Raw genomic sequence first — 24,516 nt, 5'->3', positions numbered from 1 at the left:
TTTCCACCTTTATATAGTGTAAAAAGACATCCTGAAGCCTGGGCAGTCATTAATTCGATTGTCCAATATTTCCTTTATGAGATAATGCCTCTCATAGCAAATGTGTACAGCGCGAGCTGAAAATGCATTTACAGCACTAAAAAACCAAACTTTTATAACAGCTAAACCAAACGTTTCCAATGTAAATTTCCACCTTTATATAGTGTAAAAAGGCATCCTGAAGCCTGGAAAGTCATTAATTTGATTGTCCAGTATTTCCTTCATGAAATAATGCCTCACATAGCAAATGTGTACAGTGCGAGCTGAAAATGCATTTTCAGCACTAAAAAAACAAACTTTTATAACAGCTAAAGCAAACGTTTCCAATGTAAATTCCACCTTTATATAGTGTAAAAAGAAATCCTGAAGCCTGGGCAGTCATTAATTTGATTGTCCAATATTTCCCTTATGAGATAATGCCTCTCATAGCAAATGTGTACAGCGCGAGCTGAAAATGCATTTACAGCACTAAAAAACCAAACTTTTATAACAGCTAAACCAAACGTTTCCAATGTAAATTTCCACCTTTATATAGTGTAGAAAGGCATCCTGAAGCCTGGAAAGTCATTAATTTGATTGTCCAGTATTTCCTTCATGAGATATTGCAACACTTAGAAAAAGTGTACAGCGCCAGGAGACAATGAATTTTCAGCACTAAAAAACCGAAACTTCATTAACAGCTAAACTAAACGTTTCCAATGTAAATTTCCACCTTTATATAGTGTAAAAAGTCATCCTGAAGCCTGGGCAGCCATTAATTTGATTGTCCAATATTTCCCTTATGAGATAATGCCTCTCATAGCAAATGTGTACAGCGCGAGCTGAAAATGCATTTACAGCACTAAAAAACCAAACTTTTATAACAGCTAAACCAAACGTTTCCAATGTAAATTTCCACCTATATATAGTGTAAAAAGACATCCTGAAGCCTGGGCAGTCATTAATTTGAATGTCCAATATTTCCCTTATGAGATAATGCCTCTCATAGCAAATGTGTACAGCGCGAGCTGAAAATGCATTTACAGCACTAAAAAACCAAACTTTTATAACAGCTAAACCAAACGTTTCCAATGTAAATTTCTACCTTTATATAGTGTAGAAAGGCATCCTGAAGCCTGGAAAGTCATTAATTTGATTGTCCAGTATTTCCTTCATGAGATATTGCAACACTTAGAAAAAGTGTACAGCGCCAGCAGACAATGAATTTTCAGCACTAAAAAAACGAAACTTCATTAACAGCTAAACCAAACGTTTCCAATGTAAATTTCCACATTTATAGAGTGTAAAAAGGCATCCTGAAGCCTGGGAAGTCATTAATTTGATTGTCCAGTATTTCCCTTATGAGATAATGCCTCACATAGCAAATGTGTACAGTGCGAGCTGAAAATGCATTTACAGCACTAAAAAACCAAACTTATATAACAGCTAAACCAAACGTTTCCAATGTAAATTTCCACCTTTATCTAGTGTAGAAAGGCATCCTGAAGCCTGGAAAGTCATTGATTTGATTGTCCAGTATTTCCTTCATGAGATATTGCAACACTTAGAAAAAGTGTACAGCGCCAGCAGACAATGAATTTTCAGCACTAAAAAAACGAAACTTCATTAACAGCTAAACTAAACGTTTCCAATGTAAATTTCCACCTTTATATAGTGTAAAAAGACATCCTGAAGCCTGGGCAGTCATTAATTTGATTGTCCAATATTTCCCTTATGAGATAATGCCTCTCATAGCAAATGTGTACAGCGCGAGCTGAAAATGCATTTACAGCACTAAAAAACCAAACTTTTATAACAGCTAAACCAAACGTTTCCAATGTAAATTTCCACATTTATATAGTGTAGAAAGGCATCCTGAAGCCTGGAAAGTCATTAATTTGATTGTCCAGTATTTCCTTCATGAGATATTGCAACACTTAGAAAAAGTGTACAGCGCCAGCAGACAATGAATTTTCAGCACTAAAAAAACGAAACTTCATTAACAGCTAAACCAAACGTTTCCAATGTAAATTTCCACATTTATAGAGTGTAAAAGGGCATCCTGAAGCCTGGGAAGTCATTAATTTGATTGTCCAGTATTTCCCTTATGAGATAATGCCTCACATAGCAAATGTGTACAGTGCGAGCTGAAAATGCATTTTCAGCACTAAAAAACCAAACTTTTATAACAGCTAAACCAAACGTTTCCAATGTAAATTTCCACCTTTATATAGTGTAAAAAGACATCCTGAAGCCTGGGCAGTCATTAATTTGATTGTCCAGTATTTCCCTTATGAGATAATGCCTCACATAGCAAATGTGTACAGCGCGAGCTGAAAATGCATTTACAGCACTAAAAAAACAAACTTTTATAACAGCTAAACTAAAAGTTTCCAATGTAAATTTCCACCTTTATATAGTGTAAAAAGACATCCTGAAGCCTGGGCAGTCATTAATTTGATTGTCCAATATTTCCCTTATGAGATAATGCCTCTCATAGCAAATGTGTACAGCGCGAGCTGAAAATGCATTTACAGCACTAAAAAAACAAACTTTTATAACAGCTAAACCAAACGTTTCCAATGTAAATTTCCACCTTTATATAGTGTAGAAAGGCATCCTGAAGCCTGGAAAGTCATTAATTTGATTGTCCAGTATTTCCTTCATGAGATATTGCAACACTTAGAAAAAGTGTACAGCGCCAGCAGACAATGAATTTTCAGCACTAAAAAAACGAAACTTCATTAACAGCTAAACCAAACGTTTCCAATGTAAATTTCCACCTTTATATAGTGTAAAAAGACATCCTGAAGCCTGGGCAGTCATTAATTTGATTGTCCAGTATTTCCCTTATGAGATAATGCCTCACATAGCAAATGTGTACAGTGCGAGCTGAAAATGCATTTTCAGCACTAAAAAAACCAAACTTTTATAACAGCTAAACCAAACGTTTCCAATGTAAATTTCCACCTTTATATAGTGTAAAAAGACATCCTGGAGCCTGGGCAGTCATTAATTTGATTGTCCACTATTTCCCTTATGAGATAATGCCTCTCATAGCAAATGTGTACAGCGCGAGCTGAAAATGCATTTACAGCACTAAAAAAACAAACTTTTATAACAGCTAAACCAAACGTTTCCAATGTACATTTCCACCTTTATATAGTGTAGAAAGGCATCCTGAAGCCTGGAAAGTCATTAATTTGATTGTCCAGTATTTCCTTCATGAGATATTGCAACACTTAGAAAAAGTGTACAGCGCCAGCAGACAATGAATTTTCAGCACTAAAAAAACGAAACTTCATTAACAGCTAAACCAAACGTTTCCAATGTAAATTTCCACATTTATAGAGTGTAAAAAGGCATCCTGAAGCCTGGGAAGTCATTAATTTGATTGTCCAGTATTTCCCTTATGAGATAATGCCTCACATAGCAAATGTGTACAGTGCGAGCTGAAAATGCATTTACAGCACTAAAAAACCAAACTTATATAACAGCTAAACCAAACGTTTCCAATGTAAATTTCCACGTTTATCTAGTGTAGAAAGGCATCCTGAAGCCTGGAAAGTCATTGATTTGATTGTCCAGTATTTCCTTCATGAGATATTGCAACACTTAGAAAAAGTGTACAGCGCCAGCAGACAATGAATTTTCAGCACTAAAAAAAACGAAACTTCATTAACAGCTAAACTAAACGTTTCCAATGTAAATTTCCACCTTTATATAGAGTAAAAAGACATCCTGAAGCCTGGGCAGCCATTAATTTGATTGTCCAATATTTCCCTTATGAGATAATGCCTCTCATAGCAAATGTGTACAGCGCGAGCTGAAAATGCATTTACAGCACTAAAAAACCAAACTTTTATAACAGCTAAACCAAACGTTTCCAATGTAAATTTCCACCTTTATATAGTGTAAAAAGACATCCTGAAGCCTGGGCAGTCATTAATTTGATTGTCCAATATTTCCCTTATGAGATAATGCCTCTCATAGCAAATGTGTACAGCGCGAGCTGAAAATGCATTTACAGCACTAAAAAACCAAACTTTTATAACAGCTAAACCAAACGTTTCCAATGTAAATTTCCACCTTTATATAGTGTAAAAAGACATCCTGAAGCCTGGGCAGTCATTAATTTGATTGTCCAATATTTCCCTTATGAGATAATGCCTCTCATAGCAAATGTGTACAGCGCGAGCTGAAAATGCATTTACAGCACTAAAAAACCAAACTTTTATAACAGCTAAACCAAACGTTTCCAATGTAAATTTCCACCTTTATATAGTGTAGAAAGGCATCCTGAAGCCTGGAAAGTCATTAAATTGATTGTCCAGTATTTCCTTCATGAGATATTGCAACACTTAGAAAAAGTGTACAGCGCCAGCAGACAATGACTTTTCAGCACTAAAAAAACGAAACTTCATTAACAGCTAAACTAAACGTTTCCAATGTAAATTTCCACCTTTATATAGTGTAAAAAGACATCCTGAAGCCTGGGCAGTCATTAATTTGATTGTCCAATATTTCCCTTATGAGATAATGCCTCTCATAGCAAATGTGTACAGCGCGAGCTGAAAATGCATTTACAGCACTAAAAAACCAAACTTTTATAACAGCTAAACCAAACGTTTCCAATGTAAATTTCCACATTTATATAGTGTAGAAAGGCATCCTGAAGCCTGGAAAGTCATTAATTTGATTGTCCAGTATTTCCTTCATGAGATATTGCAACACTTAGAAAAAGTGTACAGCGCCAGCAGACAATGAATTTTCAGCACTAAAAAAACGAAACTTCATTAACAGCTAAACCAAACGTTTCCAATGTAAATTTCCACATTTATAGAGTGTAAAAGGGCATCCTGAAGCCTGGGAAGTCATTAATTTGATTGTCCAGTATTTCCCTTATGAGATAATGCCTCACATAGCAAATGTGTACAGTGCGAGCTGAAAATGCATTTTCAGCACTAAAAAACCAAACTTTTATAACAGCTAAACCAAACGTTTCCAATGTAAATTTCCACCTTTATATAGTGTAAAAAGACATCCTGAAGCCTGGGCAGTCATTAATTTGATTGTCCAGTATTTCCCTTATGAGATAATGCCTCACATAGCAAATGTGTACAGCGCGAGCTGAAAATGCATTTACAGCACTAAAAAAACAAACTTTTATAACAGCTAAACCAAACGTTTCCAATGTACATTTCCACCTTTATATAGTGTAGAAAGGCATCCTGAAGCCTGGAAAGTCATTAATTTGATTGTCCAGTATTTCCTTCATGAGATATTGCAACACTTAGAAAAAGTGTACAGCGCCAGCAGACAATGAATTTTCAGCACTAAAAAAACGAAACTTCATTAACAGCTAAACCAAACGTTTCCAATGTAAATTTCCACATTTATAGAGTGTAAAAAGGCATCCTGAAGCCTGGGAAGTCATTAATTTGATTGTCCAGTATTTCCCTTATGAGATAATGCCTCACATAGCAAATGTGTACAGTGCGAGCTGAAAATGCATTTACAGCACTAAAAAACCAAACTTATATAACAGCTAAACCAAACGTTTCCAATGTAAATTTCCACCTTTATCTAGTGTAGAAAGGCATCCTGAAGCCTGGAAAGTCATTGATTTGATTGTCCAGTATTTCCTTCATGAGATATTGCAACACTTAGAAAAAGTGTACAGCGCCAGCAGACAATGAATTTTCAGCACTAAAAAAAACGAAACTTCATTAACAGCTAAACTAAACGTTTCCAATGTAAATTTCCACCTTTTTATAGAGTAAAAAGACATCCTGAAGCCTGGGCAGCCATTAATTTGATTGTCCAATATTTCCCTTATAAGATAATGCCTCTCATAGCAAATGTGTACAGCGCGAGCTGAAAATGCATTTACAGCACTAAAAAACCAAACTTTTATAACAGCTAAACCAAACGTTTCCAATGTAAATTTCCACCTTTATATAGTGTAAAAAGACATCCTGAAGCCTGGGCAGTCATTAATTTGATTGTCCAATATTTCCCTTATGAGATAATGCCTCTCATAGCAAATGTGTACAGCGCGAGCTGAAAATGCATTTACAGCACTAAAAAACCAAACTTTTATAACAGCTAAACCAAACGTTTCCAATGTAAATTTCCACCTTTATATAGTGTAGAAAGGCATCCTGAAGCCTGGAAAGTCATTAATTTGATTGTCCAGTATTTCCTTCATGAGATATTGCAACACTTAGAAAAAGTGTACAGCGCCAGCAGACAATGACTTTTCAGCACTAAAAAAACGAAACTTCATTAACAGCTAAACTAAACGTTTCCAATGTAAATTTCCACCTTTATATAGTGTAAAAAGACATCCTGAAGCCTGGGCAGTCATTAATTTGATTGTCCAATATTTCCCTTATGAGATAATGCCTCTCATAGCAAATGTGTACAGCGCGAGCTGAAAATGCATTTACAGCACTAAAAAACCAAACTTTTATAACAGCTAAACCAAACGTTTCCAATGTAAATTTCCACATTTATATAGTGTAGAAAGGCATCCTGAAGCCTGGAAAGTCATTAATTTGATTGTCCAGTATTTCCTTCATGAGATATTGCAACACTTAGAAAAAGTGTACAGCGCCAGCAGACAATGAATTTTCAGCACTAAAAAAACGAAACTTCATTAACAGCTAAACTAAACGTTTCCAATGTAAATTTCCACCTTTATATAGAGTAAAAAGACATCCTGAAGCCTGGGCAGCCATTAATTTGATTGTCCAATATTTCCCTTATGAGATAATGCCTCTCATAGCAAATGTGTACAGCGCGAGCTGAAAATGCATTTACAGCACTAAAAAACCAATCTTTTATAACAGCTAAACCAAACGTTTCCAATGTAAATTTCCATCTTTATATAGTGTAAAAAGACATCCTGAAGCCTGGGCAGTCATTAATTTGATTGTCCAATATTACCCTTATGAGATAATGCCTCTCATAGCAAATGTGTACAGCGCGAGCTGAAAATGCATTTACAGCACTAAAAAACCAAACTTTTATAACAGCTAAACCAAACGTTTCCAATGTAAATTTCCACCTTTATATAGTGTAAAAAGACATCCTGAAGCCTGGGCAGTCATTAATTTGATTGTCCAGTATTTCCCTTATGAGATAATGCCTCACATAGCAAATGTGTACAGCGCGAGCTGAAAATGCATTTACAGCACTAAAAAAACAAACTTTTATAACAGCTAAACCAAACGTTTCCAATGTACATTTCCACCTTTATATAGTGTAGAAAGGCATCCTGAAGCCTGGAAAGTCATTAATTTGATTGTCCAGTATTTCCTTCATGAGATATTGCAACACTTAGAAAAAGTGTACAGCGCCAGCAGACAATGAATTTTCAGCACTAAAAAAACGAAACTTCATTAACAGCTAAACCAAACGTTTCCAATGTAAATTTCCACATTTATAGAGTGTAAAAAGGCATCCTGAAGCCTGGGAAGTCATTAATTTGATTGTCCAGTATTTCCCTTATGAGATAATGCCTCACATAGCAAATGTGTACAGTGCGAGCTGAAAATGCATTTACAGCACTAAAAAACCAAACTTATATAACAGCTAAACCAAACGTTTCCAATGTAAATTTCCACCTTTATCTAGTGTAGAAAGGCATCCTGAAGCCTGGAAAGTCATTGATTTGATTGTCCAGTATTTCCTTCATGAGATATTGCAACACTTAGAAAAAGTGTACAGCGCCAGCAGACAATGAATTTTCAGCACTAAAAAAAACGAAACTTCATTAACAGCTAAACTAAACGTTTCCAATGTAAATTTCCACCTTTATATAGAGTAAAAAGACATCCTGAAGCCTGGGCAGCCATTAATTTGATTGTCCAATATTTCCCTTATGAGATAATGCCTCTCATAGCAAATGTGTACAGCGCGAGCTGAAAATGCATTTACAGCACTAAAAAACCAAACTTTTATAACAGCTAAACCAAACGTTTCCAATGTAAATTTCCACCTTTATATAGTGTAAAAAGACATCCTGAAGCCTGGGCAGTCATTAATTTGATTGTCCAATATTTCCCTTATGAGATAATGCCTCTCATAGCAAATGTGTACAGCGCGAGCTGAAAATGCATTTACAGCACTAAAAAACCAAACTTTTATAACAGCTAAACCAAACGTTTCCAATGTAAATTTCCACCTTTATATAGTGTAAAAAGACATCCTGAAGCCTGGGCAGTCATTAATTTGATTGTCCAATATTTCCCTTATGAGATAATGCCTCTCATAGCAAATGTGTACAGCGCGAGCTGAAAATGTATTTACAGCACTAAAAAACCAAACTTTTATAACAGCTAAACCAAACGTTTCCAATGTAAATTTCCACCTTTATATAGTGTAGAAAGGCATCCTGAAGCCTGGAAAGTCATTAATTTGATTGTCCAGTATTTCCTTCATGAGATATTGCAACACTTAGAAAAAGTGTACAGCGCCAGCAGACAATGACTTTTCAGCACTAAAAAAACGAAACTTCATTAACAGCTAAACTAAACGTTTCCAATGTAAATTTCCACCTTTATATAGTGTAAAAAGACATCCTGAAGCCTGGGCAGTCATTAATTTGATTGTCCAATATTTCCCTTATGAGATAATGCCTCTCATAGCAAATGTGTACAGCGCGAGCTGAAAATGCATTTACAGCACTAAAAAACCAAACTTTTATAACAGCTAAACCAAACGTTTCCAATGTAAATTTCCACATTTATATAGTGTAGAAAGGCATCCTGAAGCCTGGAAAGTCATTAATTTGATTGTCCAGTATTTCCTTCATGAGATATTGCAACACTTAGAAAAAGTGTACAGCGCCAGCAGACAATGAATTTTCAGCACTAAAAAAACGAAACTTCATTAACAGCTAAACCAAACGTTTCCAATGTAAATTTCCACATTTATAGAGTGTAAAAGGGCATCCTGAAGCCTGGGAAGTCATTAATTTGATTGTCCAGTATTTCCCTTATGAGATAATGCCTCACATAGCAAATGTGTACAGTGCGAGCTGAAAATGCATTTTCAGCACTAAAAAACCAAACTTTTATAACAGCTAAACCAAACGTTTCCAATGTAAATTTCCACCTTTATATAGTGTAAAAAGACATCTTGAAGCCTGGGCAGTCATTAATTTGATTGTCCAGTATTTCCCTTATGAGATAATGCCTCACATAGCAAATGTGTACAGCGCGAGCTGAAAATGCATTTACAGCACTAAAAAAACAAACTTTTATAACAGCTAAACTAAACGTTTCCAATGTAAATTTCCACCTTTATATAGTGTAAAAAGACATCCTGAAGCCTGGGCAGTCATTAATTTGATTGTCCAATATTTCCCTTATGAGATAATGCCTCTCATAGCAAATGTGTACAGCGCGAGCTGAAAATGCATTTACAGCACTAAAAAAACAAACTTTTATAACAGCTAAACCAAACGTTTCCAATGTAAATTTCCACCTTTATATAGTGTAAAAAGACATCCTGAAGCCTGGGCAGTCATTAATTTGATTGTCCAATATTTCCCTTATGAGATAATGCCTCTCATAGCAAATGTGTACAGCGCGAGCTGAAAATGCATTTACAGCACTAAAAAAACAAACTTTTATAACAGCTAAACCAAACGTTTCCAATGTAAATTTCTACCTTTATATAGTGTAGAAAGGCATCCTGAAGCCTGGAAAGTCATTAATTTGATTGTCCAGTATTTCCTTCATGAGATATTGCAACACTTAGAAAAAGTGTACAGCGCCAGCAGACAATGAATTTTCAGCACTAAAAAAACGAAACTTCATTAACAGCTAAACTAAACGTTTCCAATGTAAATTTCCACCTTTATATAGTGTAAAAAGACATCCTGAAGCCTGGGCAGTCATTAATTTGATTGTCCAATATTTCCCTTATGATATAATGCCTCTCATAGCAAATGTGTACAGCGCGAGCTGAAAATGCATTTACAGCACTAAAAAAACAAACTTTTATAACAGCTAAACCAAACGTTTCCAATGTAAATTTCCACCTTTATATAGTGTAGAAAGGCATCCTGAAGCCTGGAAAGTCATTAATTTGATTGTCCAGTATTTCCTTCATGAGATATTGCAACACTTAGAAAAAGTGTACAGCGCCAGCAGACAATGAATTTTCAGCACTAAAAAACCGAAACTTCATTAACAGCTAAACCAAACGTTTCCAATGTAAATTTCCACATTTATAGAGTGTAAAAAGGCATCCTGAAGCCTGGGAAGTCATTAATTTGATTGTCCAGTATTTCCCTTATGAGATAATGCCTCACATAGCAAATGTGTACAGTGCGAGCTGAAAATGCATTTACAGCACTAAAAAACCAAACTTATATAACAGCTAAACCAAACGTTTCCAATGTAAATTTCCACCTTTATCTAGTGTAGAAAGGCATCCTGAAGCCTGGAAAGTCATTGATTTGATTGTCCAGTATTTCCTTCATGAGATATTGCAACACTTAGAAAAAGTGTACAGCGCCAGCAGACAATGAATTTTCAGCACTAAAAAAACGAAACTTCATTAACAGCTAAACTAAACGTTTCCAATGTAAATGTCCACCTTTATATAGTGTAAAAAGACATCCTGAAGCCTGGGCAGTCATTAATTTGATTGTCCAATATTTCCCTTATGAGATAATGCCTCTCATAGCAAATGTGTACAGCGCGAGCTGAAAATGCATTTACAGCACTAAAAAACCAAACTTTTATAACAGCTAAACCAAACGTTTCCAATGTAAATTTCCACATTTATATAGTGTAGAAAGGCATCCTGAAGCCTGGAAAGTCATTAATTTGATTGTCCAGTATTTCCTTCATGAGATATTGCAACACTTAGAAAAAGTGTACAGCGCCAGCAGACAATGAATTTTCAGCACTAAAAAAACGAAACTTCATTTACAGCTAAACCAAACGTTTCCAATGTAAATTTCCACATTTATAGAGTGTAAAAGGGCATCCTGAAGCCTGGGAAGTCATTAATTTGATTGTCCAGTATTTCCCTTATGAGATAATGCCTCACATAGCAAATGTGTACAGTGCGAGCTGAAAATGCATTTTCAGCACTAAAAAACCAAACTTTTATAACAGCTAAACCAAACGTTTCCAATGTAAATTTCCACCTTTATATAGTGTAAAAAGACATCCTGAAGCCTGGGCAGTCATTAATTTGATTGTCCAGTATTTCCCTTATGAGATAATGCCTCACATAGCAAATGTGTACAGCGCGAGCTGAAAATGCATTTACAGCACTAAAAAAACAAACTTTTATAACAGCTAAACTAAAAGTTTCCAATGTAAATTTCCACCTTTATATAGTGTAAAAAGACATCCTGAAGCCTGGGCAGTCATTAATTTGATTGTCCAATATTTCCCTTATGAGATAATGCCTCTCATAGCAAATGTGTACAGCGCGAGCTGAAAATGCATTTACAGCACTAAAAAAACAAACTTTTATAACAGCTAAACCAAACGTTTCCAATGTAAATTTCCACCTTTATATAGTGTAGAAAGGCATCCTGAAGCCTGGGAAGTCATTAATTTGATTGTCCAGTATTTCCTTCATGAGATATTGCAACACTTAGAAAAAGTGTACAGCGCCAGCAGACAATGAATTTTCAGCACTAAAAAAACGAAACTTCATTAACAGCTAAACCAAACGTTTCCAATGTAAATTTCCACCTTTATATAGTGTAAAAAGACATCCTGAAGCCTGGGCAGTCATTAATTTGATTGTCCAGTATTTCCCTTATGAGATAATGCCTCACATAGCAAATGTGTACAGTGCGAGCTGAAAATGCATTTTCAGCACTAAAAAAACCAAACTTTTATAACAGCTAAACCAAACGTTTCCAATGTAAATTTCCACCTTTATATAGTGTAAAAAGACATCCTGGAGCCTGGGCAGTCATTAATTTGATTGTCCACTATTTCCCTGATGAGATAATGCCTCTCATAGCAAATGTGTACAGCGCGAGCTGAAAATGCATTTACAGCACTAAAAAAACAAACTTTTATAACAGCTAAACCAAACGTTTCCAATGTACATTTCCACCTTTATATAGTGTAGAAAGGCATCCTGAAGCCTGGAAAGTCATTAATTTGATTGTCCAGTATTTCCTTCATGAGATATTGCAACACTTAGAAAAAGTGTACAGCGCCAGCAGACAATGAATTTTCAGCACTAAAAAAACGAAACTTCATTAACAGCTAAACCAAACGTTTCCAATGTAAATTTCCACATTTATAAAGTGTAAAAAGGCATCCTGAAGCCTGGGAAGTCATTAATTTGATTGTCCAGTATTTCCCTTATGAGATAATGCCTCACATAGCAAATGTGTACAGTGCGAGCTGAAAATGCATTTACAGCACTAAAAAACCAAACTTATATAACAGCTAAACCAAACGTTTCCAATGTAAATTTCCACCTTTATCTAGTGTAGAAAGGCATCCTGAAGCCTGGAAAGTCATTGATTTGATTGTCCAGTATTTCCTTCATGAGATATTGCAACACTTAGAAAAAGTGTACAGCGCCAGCAGACAATGAATTTTCAGCACTAAAAAAAACGAAACTTCATTAACAGCTAAACTAAAGGTTTCCAATGTAAATTTCCACCTTTATATAGAGTAAAAAGACATCCTGAAGCCTGGGCAGCCATTAATTTGATTGTCCAATATTTCCCTTATGAGATAATGCCTCTCATAGCAAATGTGTACAGCGCGAGCTGAAAATGCATTTACAGCACTAAAAAACCAAACTTTTATAACAGCTAAACCAAACGTTTCCAATGTAAATTTCCACCTTTATATAGTGTAAAAAGACATCCTGAAGCCTGGGCAGTCATTAATTTGATTGTCCAATATTTCCCTTATGAGATAATGCCTCTCATAGCAAATGTGTACAGCGCGAGCTGAAAATGCATTTACAGCACTAAAAAACCAAACTTTTATAACAGCTAAACCAAACGTTTCCAATGTAAATTTCCACCTTTATATAGTGTAGAAAGGCATCCTGAAGCCTGGAAAGTCATTAAATTGATTGTCCAGTATTTCCTTCATGAGATATTGCAACACTTAGAAAAAGTGTACAGCGCCAGCAGACAATGACTTTTCAGCACTAAAAAAACGAAACTTCATTAACAGCTAAACTAAACGTTTCCAATGTAAATTTCCACCTTTATATAGTGTAAAAAGACATCCTGAAGCCTGGGCAGTCATTAATTTGATTGTCCAATATTTCCCTTATGAGATAATGCCTCTCATAGCAAATGTGTACAGCGCGAGCTGAAAATGCATTTACAGCACTAAAAAACCAAACTTTTATAACAGCTAAACCAAACGTTTCCAATGTAAATTTCCACATTTATATAGTGTAGAAAGGCATCCTGAAGCCTGGAAAGTCATTAATTTGATTGTCCAGTATTTCCTTCATGAGATATTGCAACACTTAGAAAAAGTGTACAGCGCCAGCAGACAATGAATTTTCAGCACTAAAAAAACGAAACTTCATTAACAGCTAAACCAAACGTTTCCAATGTAAATTTCCACATTTATAGAGTGTAAAAGGGCATCCTGAAGCCTGGGAAGTCATTAATTTGATTGTCCAGTATTTCCCTTATGAGATAATGCCTCACATAGCAAATGTGTACAGTGCGAGCTGAAAATGCATTTTCAGCACTAAAAAACCAAACTTTTATAACAGCTAAACCAAACGTTTCCAATGTAAATTTCCACCTTTATATAGTGTAAAAAGACATCCTGAAGCCTGGGCAGTCATTAATTTGATTGTCCAGTATTTCCCTTATGAGATAATGCCTCACATAGCAAATGTGTACAGCGCGAGCTGAAAATGCATTTACAGCACTAAAAAAACAAACTTTTATAACAGCTAAACCAAACGTTTCCAATGTACATTTCCACCTTTATATAGTGTAGAAAGGCATCCTGAAGCCTGGAAAGTCATTAATTTGATTGTCCAGTATTTCCTTCATGAGATATTGCAACACTTAGAAAAAGTGTACAGCGCCAGCAGACAATGAATTTTCAGCACTAAAAAAACGAAACTTCATTAACAGCTAAACCAAACGTTTCCAATGTAAATTTCCACATTTATAGAGTGTAAAAAGGCATCCTGAAGCCTGGGAAGTCATTAATTTGATTGTCCAGTATTTCCCTTATGAGATAATGCCTCACATAGCAAATGTGTACAGTGCGAGCTGAAAATGCATTTACAGCACTAAAAAACCAAACTTATATAACAGCTAAACCAAACGTTTCCAATGTAAATTTCCACCTTTATCTAGTGTAGAAAGGCATCCTGAAGCCTGGAAAGTCATTGATTTGATTGTCCAGTATTTCCTTCATGAGATATTGCAACACTTAGAAAAAGTGTACAGCGCCAGCAGACAATGAATTTTCAGCACTAAAAAAAACGAAACTTCATTAACAGCTAAACTAAACGTTTCCAATGTAAATTTCCACCTTTTTATAGAGTAAAAAGACATCCTGAAGCCTGGGCAGCCATTAATTTGATTGTCCAATATTTCCCTTATGAGATAATGCCTCTCATAGCAAATGTGTACAGCGCGAGCTGAAAATGCATTTACAGCACTAAAAAACCAAACTTTTATAACAGCTAAACCAAACGTTTCCAATGTAAATTTCCACCTTTATATAGTGTAAAAAGACATCCTGACGCCTGGGCAGTCATTAATTTGATTGTCCAATATTTCCCTTATGAGATAATGCCTCTCATAGCAAATGTGTACAGCGCGAGCTGAAAATGCATTTACAGCACTAAAAAACCAAACTTTTATAACAGCTAAACCAAACGTTTCCAATGTAAATTTCCACCTTTATATAGTGTAGAAAGGCATCCTGAAGCCTGGAAAGTCATTAATTTGATTGTCCAGTATTTCCTTCATGAGATATTGCAACACTTAGAAAAAGTGTACAGCGCCAGCAGACAATGACTTTTCAGCACTAAAAAAACGAAACTTCATTAACAGCTAAACTAAACGTTTCCAATGTAAATATCCACCTTTATATAGTGTAAAAAGACATCCTGAAGCCTGGGCAGTCATTAATTTGATTGTCCAATATTTCCCTTATGAGATAATGCCTCTCATAGCAAATGTGTACAGCGCGAGCTGAAAATGCATTTACAGCACTAAAAAACCAAACTTTTATAACAGCTAAACCAAACGTTTCCAATGTAAATTTCCACATTTATATAGTGTAGAAAGGCATCCTGAAGCCTGGAAAGTCATTAATTTGATTGTCCAGTATTTCCTTCATGAGATATTGCAACACTTAGAAAAAGTGTACAGCGCCAGCAGACAATGAATTTTCAGCACTAAAAAAACGAAACTTCATTAACAGCTAAACTAAACGTTTCCAATGTAAATTTGCACCTTTATATAGAGTAAAAAGACATCCTGAAGCCTGGGCAGCCATTAATTTGATTGTCCAATATTTCCCTTATGAGATAATGCCTCTCATAGCAAATGTGTACAGCGCGAGCTGAAAATGCATTTACAGCACTAAAAAACCAAACTTTTATAACAGCTAAACCAAACGTTTCCAATGTAAATTTCCACCTTTATATAGTGTAAAAAGACATCCTGAAGCCTGGGCAGTCATTAATTTGATTGTCCAATATTACCCTTATGAGATAATGCCTCTCATAGCAAATGTGTACAGCGCGAGCTGAAAATGCATTTACAGCACTAAAAAACCAAACTTTTATAACAGCTAAACCAAACGTTTCCAATGTAAATTTCCACCTTTATATAGTGTAAAAAGACATCCTGAAGCCTGGGCAGTCATTAATTTGATTGTCCAGTATTTCCCTTATGAGATAATGCCTCACATAGCAAATGTGTACAGCGCGAGCTGAAAATGCATTTACAGCACTAAAAAAACAAACTTTTATAACAGCTAAACCAAACGTTTCCAATGTACATTTCCACCTTTATATAGTGTAGAAAGGCATCCTGAAGCCTGGAAAGTCATTAATTTGATTGTCCAGTATTTCCTTCATGAGATATTGCAACACTTAGAAAAAGTGTACAGCGCCAGCAGACAATGAATTTTCAGCACTAAAAAAACGAAACTTCATTAACAGCTAAACCAAACGTTTCCAATGTAAATTTCCACATTTATAGAGTGTAAAAAGGCATCCTGAAGCCTGGGAAGTCATTAATTTGATTGTCCAGTATTTCCCTTATGAGATAATGCCTCACATAGCAAATGTGTACAGTGCGAGCTGAAAATGCATTTACAGCACTAAAAAACCAAACTTATATAACAGCTAAACCAAACGTTTCCAATGTAAATTTCCACCTTTATCTAGTGTAGAAAGGCATCCTGAAGCCTGGAAAGTCATTGATTTGATTGTCCAGTATTTCCTTCATGAGATATTGCAACACTTAGAAAAAGTGTACAGCGCCAGCAGACAATGAATTTTCAGCACTAAAAAAAACGAAACTTCATTAACAGCTAAACTAAACGTTTCCAATGTAAATTTCCACCTTTATATAGAGTAAAAAGACATCCTGAAGCCTGGGCAGCCATTAATTTGATTGTCCAATATTTCCCTTATGAGATAATGCCTCTCATAGCAAATGTGTACAGCGCGAGCTGAAAATGCATTTACAGCACTAAAAAACCAAACTTTTATAACAGCTAAACCAAACGTTTCCAATGTAAATTTCCACCTTTATATAGTGTAAAAAGACATCCTGAAGCCTGGGCAGTCATTAATTTGATTGTCCAATATTTCCCTTATGAGATAATGCCTCTCATAGCAAATGTGTACAGCGCGAGCTGAAAATGCATTTACAGCACTAAAAAACCAAACTTTTATAACAGCTAAACCAAACGTTTCCAATGTAAATTTCCACCTTTATATAGTGTAAAAAGACATCCTGAAGCCTGGGCAGTCATTAATTTGATTGTCCAATATTTCCCTTATGAGATAATGCCTCTCATAGCAAATGTGTACAGCGCGAGCTGAAAATGTATTTACAGCACTAAAAAACCAAACTTTTATAACAGCTAAACCAAACGTTTCCAATGTAAATTTCCACCTTTATATAGTGTAGAAAGGCATCCTGAAGCCTGGAAAGTCATTAATTTGATTGTCCAGTATTTCCTTCATGAGATATTGCAACACTTAGAAAAAGTGTACAGCGCCAGCAGACAATGACTTTTCAGCACTAAAAAAACGAAACTTCATTAACAGCTAAACTAAACGTTTCCAATGTAAATTTCCACCTTTATATAGTGTAAAAAGACATCCTGAAGCCTGGGCAGTCATTAATTTGATTGTCCAATATTTCCCTTATGAGATAATGCCTCTCATAGCAAATGTGTACAGCGCGAGCTGAAAATGCATTTACAGCACTAAAAAACCAAACTTTTATAACAGCTAAACCAAACGTTTCCAATGTAAATTTCCACATTTATATAGTGTAGAAAGGCATCCTGAAGCCTGGAAAGTCATTAATTTGATTGTCCAGTATTTCCTTCATGAGATATTGCAACACTTAGAAAAAGTGTACAGCGCCAGCAGACAATGAATTTTCAGCACTAAAAAAACGAAACTTCATTAACAGCTAAACCAAACGTTTCCAATGTAAATTTCCACATTTATAGAGTGTAAAAGGGCATCCTGAAGCCTGGGAAGTCATTAATTTGATTGTCCAGTATTTCCCTTATGAGATAATGCCTCACATAGCAAATGTGTACAGTGCGAGCTGAAAATGCATTTTCAGCACTAAAAAACCAAACTTTTATAACAGCTAAACCAAACGTTTCCAATGTAAATTTCCACCTTTATATAGTGTAAAAAGACATCTTGAAGCCTGGGCAGTCATTAATTTGATTGTCCAGTATTTCCCTTATGAGATAATGCCTCACATAGCAAATGTGTACAGCGCGAGCTGAAAATGCATTTACAGCACTAAAAAAACAAACTTTTATAACAGCTAAACTAAACGTTTCCAATGTAAATTTCCACCTTTATATAGTGTAAAAAGACATCCTGAAGCCTGGGCAGTCATTAATTTGATTGTCCAATATTTCCCTTATGAGATAATGCCTCTCATAGCAAATGTGTACAGCGCGAGCTGAAAATGCATTTACAGCACTAAAAAAACAAACTTTTATAACAGCTAAACCAAACGTTTCCAATGTAAATTTCCACCTTTATATAGTGTAAAAAGACATCCTGAAGCCTGGGCAGTCATTAATTTGATTGTCCAATATTTCCCTTATGAGATAATGCCTCTCATAGCAAATGTGTACAGCGCGAGCTGAAAATGCATTTACAGCACTAAAAAAACAAACTTTTATAACAGCTAAACCAAACGTTTCCAATGTAAATTTCTACCTTTATATAGTGTAGAAAGGCATCCTGAAGCCTGGAAAGTCATTAATTTGATTGTCCAGTATTTCCTTCATGAGATATTGCAACACTTAGAAAAAGTGTACAGCGCCAGCAGACAATGAATTTTCAGCACTAAAAAAACGAAACTTCATTAACAGCTAAACTAAACGTTTCCAATGTAAATTTCCACCTTTATATAGTGTAAAAAGACATCCTGAAGCCTGGGCAGTCATTAATTTGATTGTCCAATATTTCCCTTATGATATAATGCCTCTCATAGCAAATGTGTACAGCGCGAGCTGAAAATGCATTTACAGCACTAAAAAAACAAACTTTTATAACAGCTAAACCAAACGTTTCCAATGTAAATTTCCACCTTTATATAGTGTAGAAAGGCATCCTGAAGCCTGGAAAGTCATTAATTTGATTGTCCAGTATTTCCTTCATGAGATATTGCAACACTTAGAAAAAGTGTACAGCGCCAGCAGACAATGAATTTTCAGCACTAAAAAACCGAAACTTCATTAACAGCTAAACCAAACGTTTCCAATGTAAATTTCCACATTTATAGAGTGTAAAAAGGCATCCTGAAGCCTGGGAAGTCATTAATTTGATTGTCCAGTATTTCCCTTATGAGATAATGCCTCACATAGCAAATGTGTACAGTGCGAGCTGAAAATGCATTTACAGCACTAAAAAACCAAACTTATATAACAGCTAAACCAAACGTTTCCAATGTAAATTTCCACCTTTATCTAGTGTAGAAAGGCATCCTGAAGCCTGGAAAGTCATTGATTTGATTGTCCAGTATTTCCTTCATGAGATATTGCAACACTTAGAAAAAGTGTACAGCGCCAGCAGACAATGAATTTTCAGCACTAAAAAAACGAAACTTCATTAACAGCTAAACTAAACGTTTCCAATGTAAATGTCCACCTTTATATAGTGTAAAAAGACATCCTGAAGCCTGGGCAGTCATTAATTTGATTGTCCAATATTTCCCTTATGAGATAATGCCTCTCATAGCAAATGTGTACAGCGCGAGCTGAAAATGCATTTACAGCACTAAAAAACCAAACTTTTATAACAGCTAAACCAAACGTTTCCAATGTAAATTTCCACATTTATATAGTGTAGAAAGGCATCCTGAAGCCTGGAAAGTCATTAATTTGATTGTCCAGTATTTCCTTCATGAGATATTGCAACACTTAGAAAAAGTGTACAGCGCCAGCAGACAATGAATTTTCAGCACTAAAAAAACGAAACTTCATTTACAGCTAAACCAAACGTTTCCAATGTAAATTTCCACATTTATAGAGTGTAAAAGGGCATCCTGAAGCCTGGGAAGTCATTAATTTGATTGTCTAGTATTTCCCTTATGAGATAATGCCTCACATAGCAAATGTGTACAGTGCGAGCTGAAAATGCATTTTCAGCACTAAAAAACCAAACTTTTATAACAGCTAAACCAAACGTTTCCAATGTAAATTTCCACCTTTATATAGTGTAAAAAGACATCCTGAAGCCTGGGCAGTCATTAATTTGATTGTCCAGTATTTCCCTTATGAGATAATGCCTCACATAGCAAATGTGTACAGCGCGAGCTGAAAATGCATTTACAGCACTAAAAAAACAAACTTTTATAACAGCTAAACTAAAAGTTTCCAATGTAAATTTCCACCTTTATATAGTGTAAAAAGACATCCTGAAGCCTGGGCAGTCATTAATTTGATTGTCCAATATTTCCCTTATGAGATAATGCCTCTCATAGCAAATGTGTACAGCGCGAGCTGAAAATGCATTTACAGCACTAAAAAAACAAACTTTTATAACAGCTAAACCAAACGTTTCCAATGTAAATTTCCACCTTTATATAGTGTAGAAAGGCATCCTGAAGCCTGGGAAGTCATTAATTTGATTGTCCAGTATTTCCTTCATGAGATATTGCAACACTTAGAAAAAGTGTACAGCGCCAGCAGACAATGAATTTTCAGCACTAAAAAAACGAAACTTAATTAACAGCTAAACCAAACGTTTCCAATGTAAATTTCCACCTTTATATAGTGTAAAAAGACATCCTGAAGCCTGGGCAGTCATTAATTTGATTGTCCAGTATTTCCCTTATGAGATAATGCCTCACATAGCAAATGTGTACAGTGCGAGCTGAAAATGCATTTTCAGCACTAAAAAAACCAAACTTTTATAACAGCTAAACCAAACGTTTCCAATGTAAATTTCCACCTTTATATAGTGTAAAAAGACATCCTGGAGCCTGGGCAGTCATTAATTTGATTGTCCACTATTTCCCTGATGAGATAATGCCTCTCATAGCAAATGTGTACAGCGCGAGCTGAAAATGCATTTACAGCACTGTTTTGAAACAATTTCTGATACTGCTTATGATCAATTACAGCATCAATAAGAGTGACTAGTAGCGAGACTGATGCCCAATCGTCAGGCTACAATGGGTTAAGCTGTCTGTTATGTCCAATCAGACAAGCGTGAGCCCTTGAGTAGACACTGCTTACAATCAATTACAGTATCAAATAATATAATAGTCACAACTCAGATCAATTGCTATGACTTATTATTAACTTCAGGATCGCGGATCGTCGGCGACTTACATGGACAACAAACACTTCACTGCGTTAAACAAGCGGCACATTTTATTTAACCCACAGTATAAAGTGTACAAGCAAGCAAGCAAGCAACAATTGTATTTCAGCTCATAGATTACATGCAAGACATAAATCTCATTACCGTGTGCTGGAAGGACGGAGAGCCCCGGCGTCCTCAGTAATGCGAGCAAAAAATACGATGCTGGGCGTCCGCGCGTAAAACCCTCAGCCGACTCTACTTTCGTTTTGCCTCCGTCACATTCTTATAGCCAATATTTCATCCCAACCCCTCCCGTTCGAGTGCGCTTTGATGGTTCGCATGGCCCTTCGCACAACTTTGGCCTCTGCCAATCCTCACTCCCTTTTCGTTATCGACTGTACCTTTTCACATGAGTCAGACATTCCTGGTGCTTAGGCCCTGTACGAATTCTTTCCAATTATTCCCGTTCTCATAACATGTAGATACAACCTGTGCAAATTCTCATAACACATAGATGTAGCCTGTGCAAATTCTCATAACACATAGATGCAGCCTGTGCAAATTCTCACAACATATAGACACAGCCTGCGCAAATTCTCATAACACATAAACACAGACATCTACTAACGCGTGCATATAGGTATAAAATGGTTATTATGCAGCATTTATGTGGTAAAACAACATTAATAAACCATATTTCACTTCATTCCACTCCTGGTGTTTTACCACCAATTGATGCAAACAGGTTCCACAAATTTATTAACCCGTTAACGTGTTGTTCCCAATTATCCAATATCCACTGAAACCATGGTACATTATATGAGTGAGCAAAGCAAAACCAATGATCCTGTAAAACATTTACCACCACATGAGTCAACATGTCTATGTGCGTGGTACAATGGATTTCTCGCCTGGTATATTCATTTCCAATCCGGCGGACATATTCAAAGATATGCCCTTCTTCTTCTAAATTTAAAGTTAGTTCACACACATAACGGTTATACCAAGAATTGACAGTTTCAATTTTTATTCTCATGGTTCCATGCAATGATATATTTCTTTTTCTACTTCTAATCGAATTCGTCGAACATAAACACAAATTCCAATATTGCATAGCGTAGTCAAAGCGATAGCTATTAAAACCAAAATCATTGGTGGAAGCAACGTTGCCCTAGCAGTTTGTGACAAGCCTGAAAATATGTCCCACCAATGATGAGCAGACTGTTGCTGAATGATTTTAGCAGCATGCAATGTCGATACCATCAGTTGGGAAACATTGGACGCATGTGACTTTATCAATTCGCACAAGGTGAAGTTTACGTTGGTTAAGCAAGGATTAACAAATTCATGATGCAATTTACAAGCTAGTCCTTTATCAGTGTTTTCGCAAAGATCGGTATTAAAGGTCTGGTTTGTGTTTGGGTTCACCACAACTCAGAGGATATATTCCAGACACTACGCCACTCCTGGTAATTTCCTGTAGTCATTACTCGTACGAAACGCTCTTTTTGCGTCTGCGCATGTAGGTTTTGTATGCTACATGTGGTCCAGTTTAGCTGTTTAGTTACATTGGTTAACACTTCACTAGTGGCGTTCCACATATTTAATTCCCATTTAAATACATTTTGCCACAGTTTAGCATTTTCGTTTTGTCCCACTATTGAATTAGGAAGCCACATTCCTACTTTTAGTAGGGCATCATGAGTTCCCTGTCCGGTCCCAGCTAATTTATAGCGTGTCACTTCATTATCAATGGTGTTAGATACCCCCAATAACGTTCCGGTTCCCCCCAATAAGGTGTCGTGTTAACACTCTCTCTTCTTTCGAACACACGTGGGAAAAACAGGAAATACAATACATTTTCGTAGTTATTGCTGATTGTGCCAAGGGTGTACATGTATCAATTATAGGTACCAGCTGGGTGTTTGTAATGTGTGTGTGGGGGGGGGGTCGCTTTACTAACGCCTCTCCCCTTCTCTGGGATGAGTCATTTGGTCCAGTTCTTTCCTTGACGGGTCGGATCACACTCTGCTCTGAACCAAAAGCTCTTGACATCTCCTTCCATCGTACCTGGTTTCACTGCGCACAGCTCCACCCTGGACTTGATCCAGATTCTAGTTCCGTTACGAAACAGCCATTGGGTTGATTCTTTTCCAGGACTCCAGAATACTGCATCAGCGGTGAGGTTGGCCACCGCACACAGCCCGCCCCCCGGACACGTCACTCCATCCTGGGTCACGTTGACCCCCTTACCCTCTCACTGCCGGTCAGATTCCATGACAGCGGGCCCTGCATTCGGGGGTACAGAAGGCGTCCGGTCGTTTGCTCCCAGGAGAGTTGGACCATGGCACCAAGGTCAAGGAAGAGGATGACCAAGCAGCCGACACCATCACCGTACCGGACTTCGATAACGGCCTTGGCGTCTTGATCCGTTGCCGGCCCGTCCCACAAACAACTCCCACCACGTCATCCACACCGGCTGTAATGAACACAGTTAGTTCCTACAATTGAAAGGCACAGATTAGTTTTCACGTAAATAACACATTTTTCTTCTTCTTCAAATAAGACGCTCACTGTAGCGTCGTCTCTTTGTGCAATTATCTCAGCAGCCGGGGGGGCCCTGAGTTTTGTTTTACCCAAACCTTAGCTCCGGCCCTGTCGGTTGAGCCAAAGCCCCCTGAGCCTCGCCCAGATCTTATCACTGGTTTAGGAATTTCCTGAACTGTTGTCATATTGCACGGTTTTATTACCAACTGGGCGATTTTACTGCCCTTTCAGGTGCAAGGTCATTCCAGCCAGTATGTCCATTCCAATTATCCATTCTGCGATGGGTGTAACCACCACTTCATATTTCCGAATTGGCATGTGTCCAATTTTCAAAGGCAAAGTTACTGCCTTTCCATTTATAATTTGCCCCCCTATTCCTTGTACCGGGACTAGGGTGCCCTTCATTTTGTTGGGATTTCCTTGAATCAACGAGGCCTCCGCCCCTGTGTCAACCAGTGCCAAAACACATTGAACCGAATTATTCCAATAAATTTCTAGCTTTACATAGGGTCGAATATCACCGACACTCCTTCGTTCTGACAATTTTGACTGGCTGGCAACAAAGGCTTGACCTTCATCCTATCCTAAGAGATCAAAGACTTGAGACCTCTTGCCCCTTTTTTTTTTTTTCTTCGAACGGCTGCAACATACCTTTCATCCTCACTGCTGCTTTCCAAACATTCCTCTCTGTTCCCCTCCACGGGAGGGGCAGAGGGCACAGCTGGTTTTATCATATCTTTAAGCAGTCCTGCCAATTCTGCAAGTTCAGAACGACCGGATCGTTCTTCAAAGCGCAAACAATTAACTTTAAGTCCTCTTTGTCTGCACCTGGCCATCAAAAACTCGTTTGATTGTCCATCACTCTCCGAATGAGGGACTCCCGCGTCTATTAACGCTCTCCACATAGCGCGT

This window comes from Idiotropiscis lumnitzeri, unplaced genomic scaffold (genome assembly GCF_059441095.1).
Source record: "Idiotropiscis lumnitzeri isolate Australia: NSW breed Sydney's pygmy pipehorse unplaced genomic scaffold, RoL_Ilum_1.0 HiC_scaffold_27, whole genome shotgun sequence".
NCBI lineage: Eukaryota > Metazoa > Chordata > Actinopteri > Syngnathiformes > Syngnathidae > Idiotropiscis > Idiotropiscis lumnitzeri.
Note: the sequence above shows the minus strand (reverse complement) of the source record.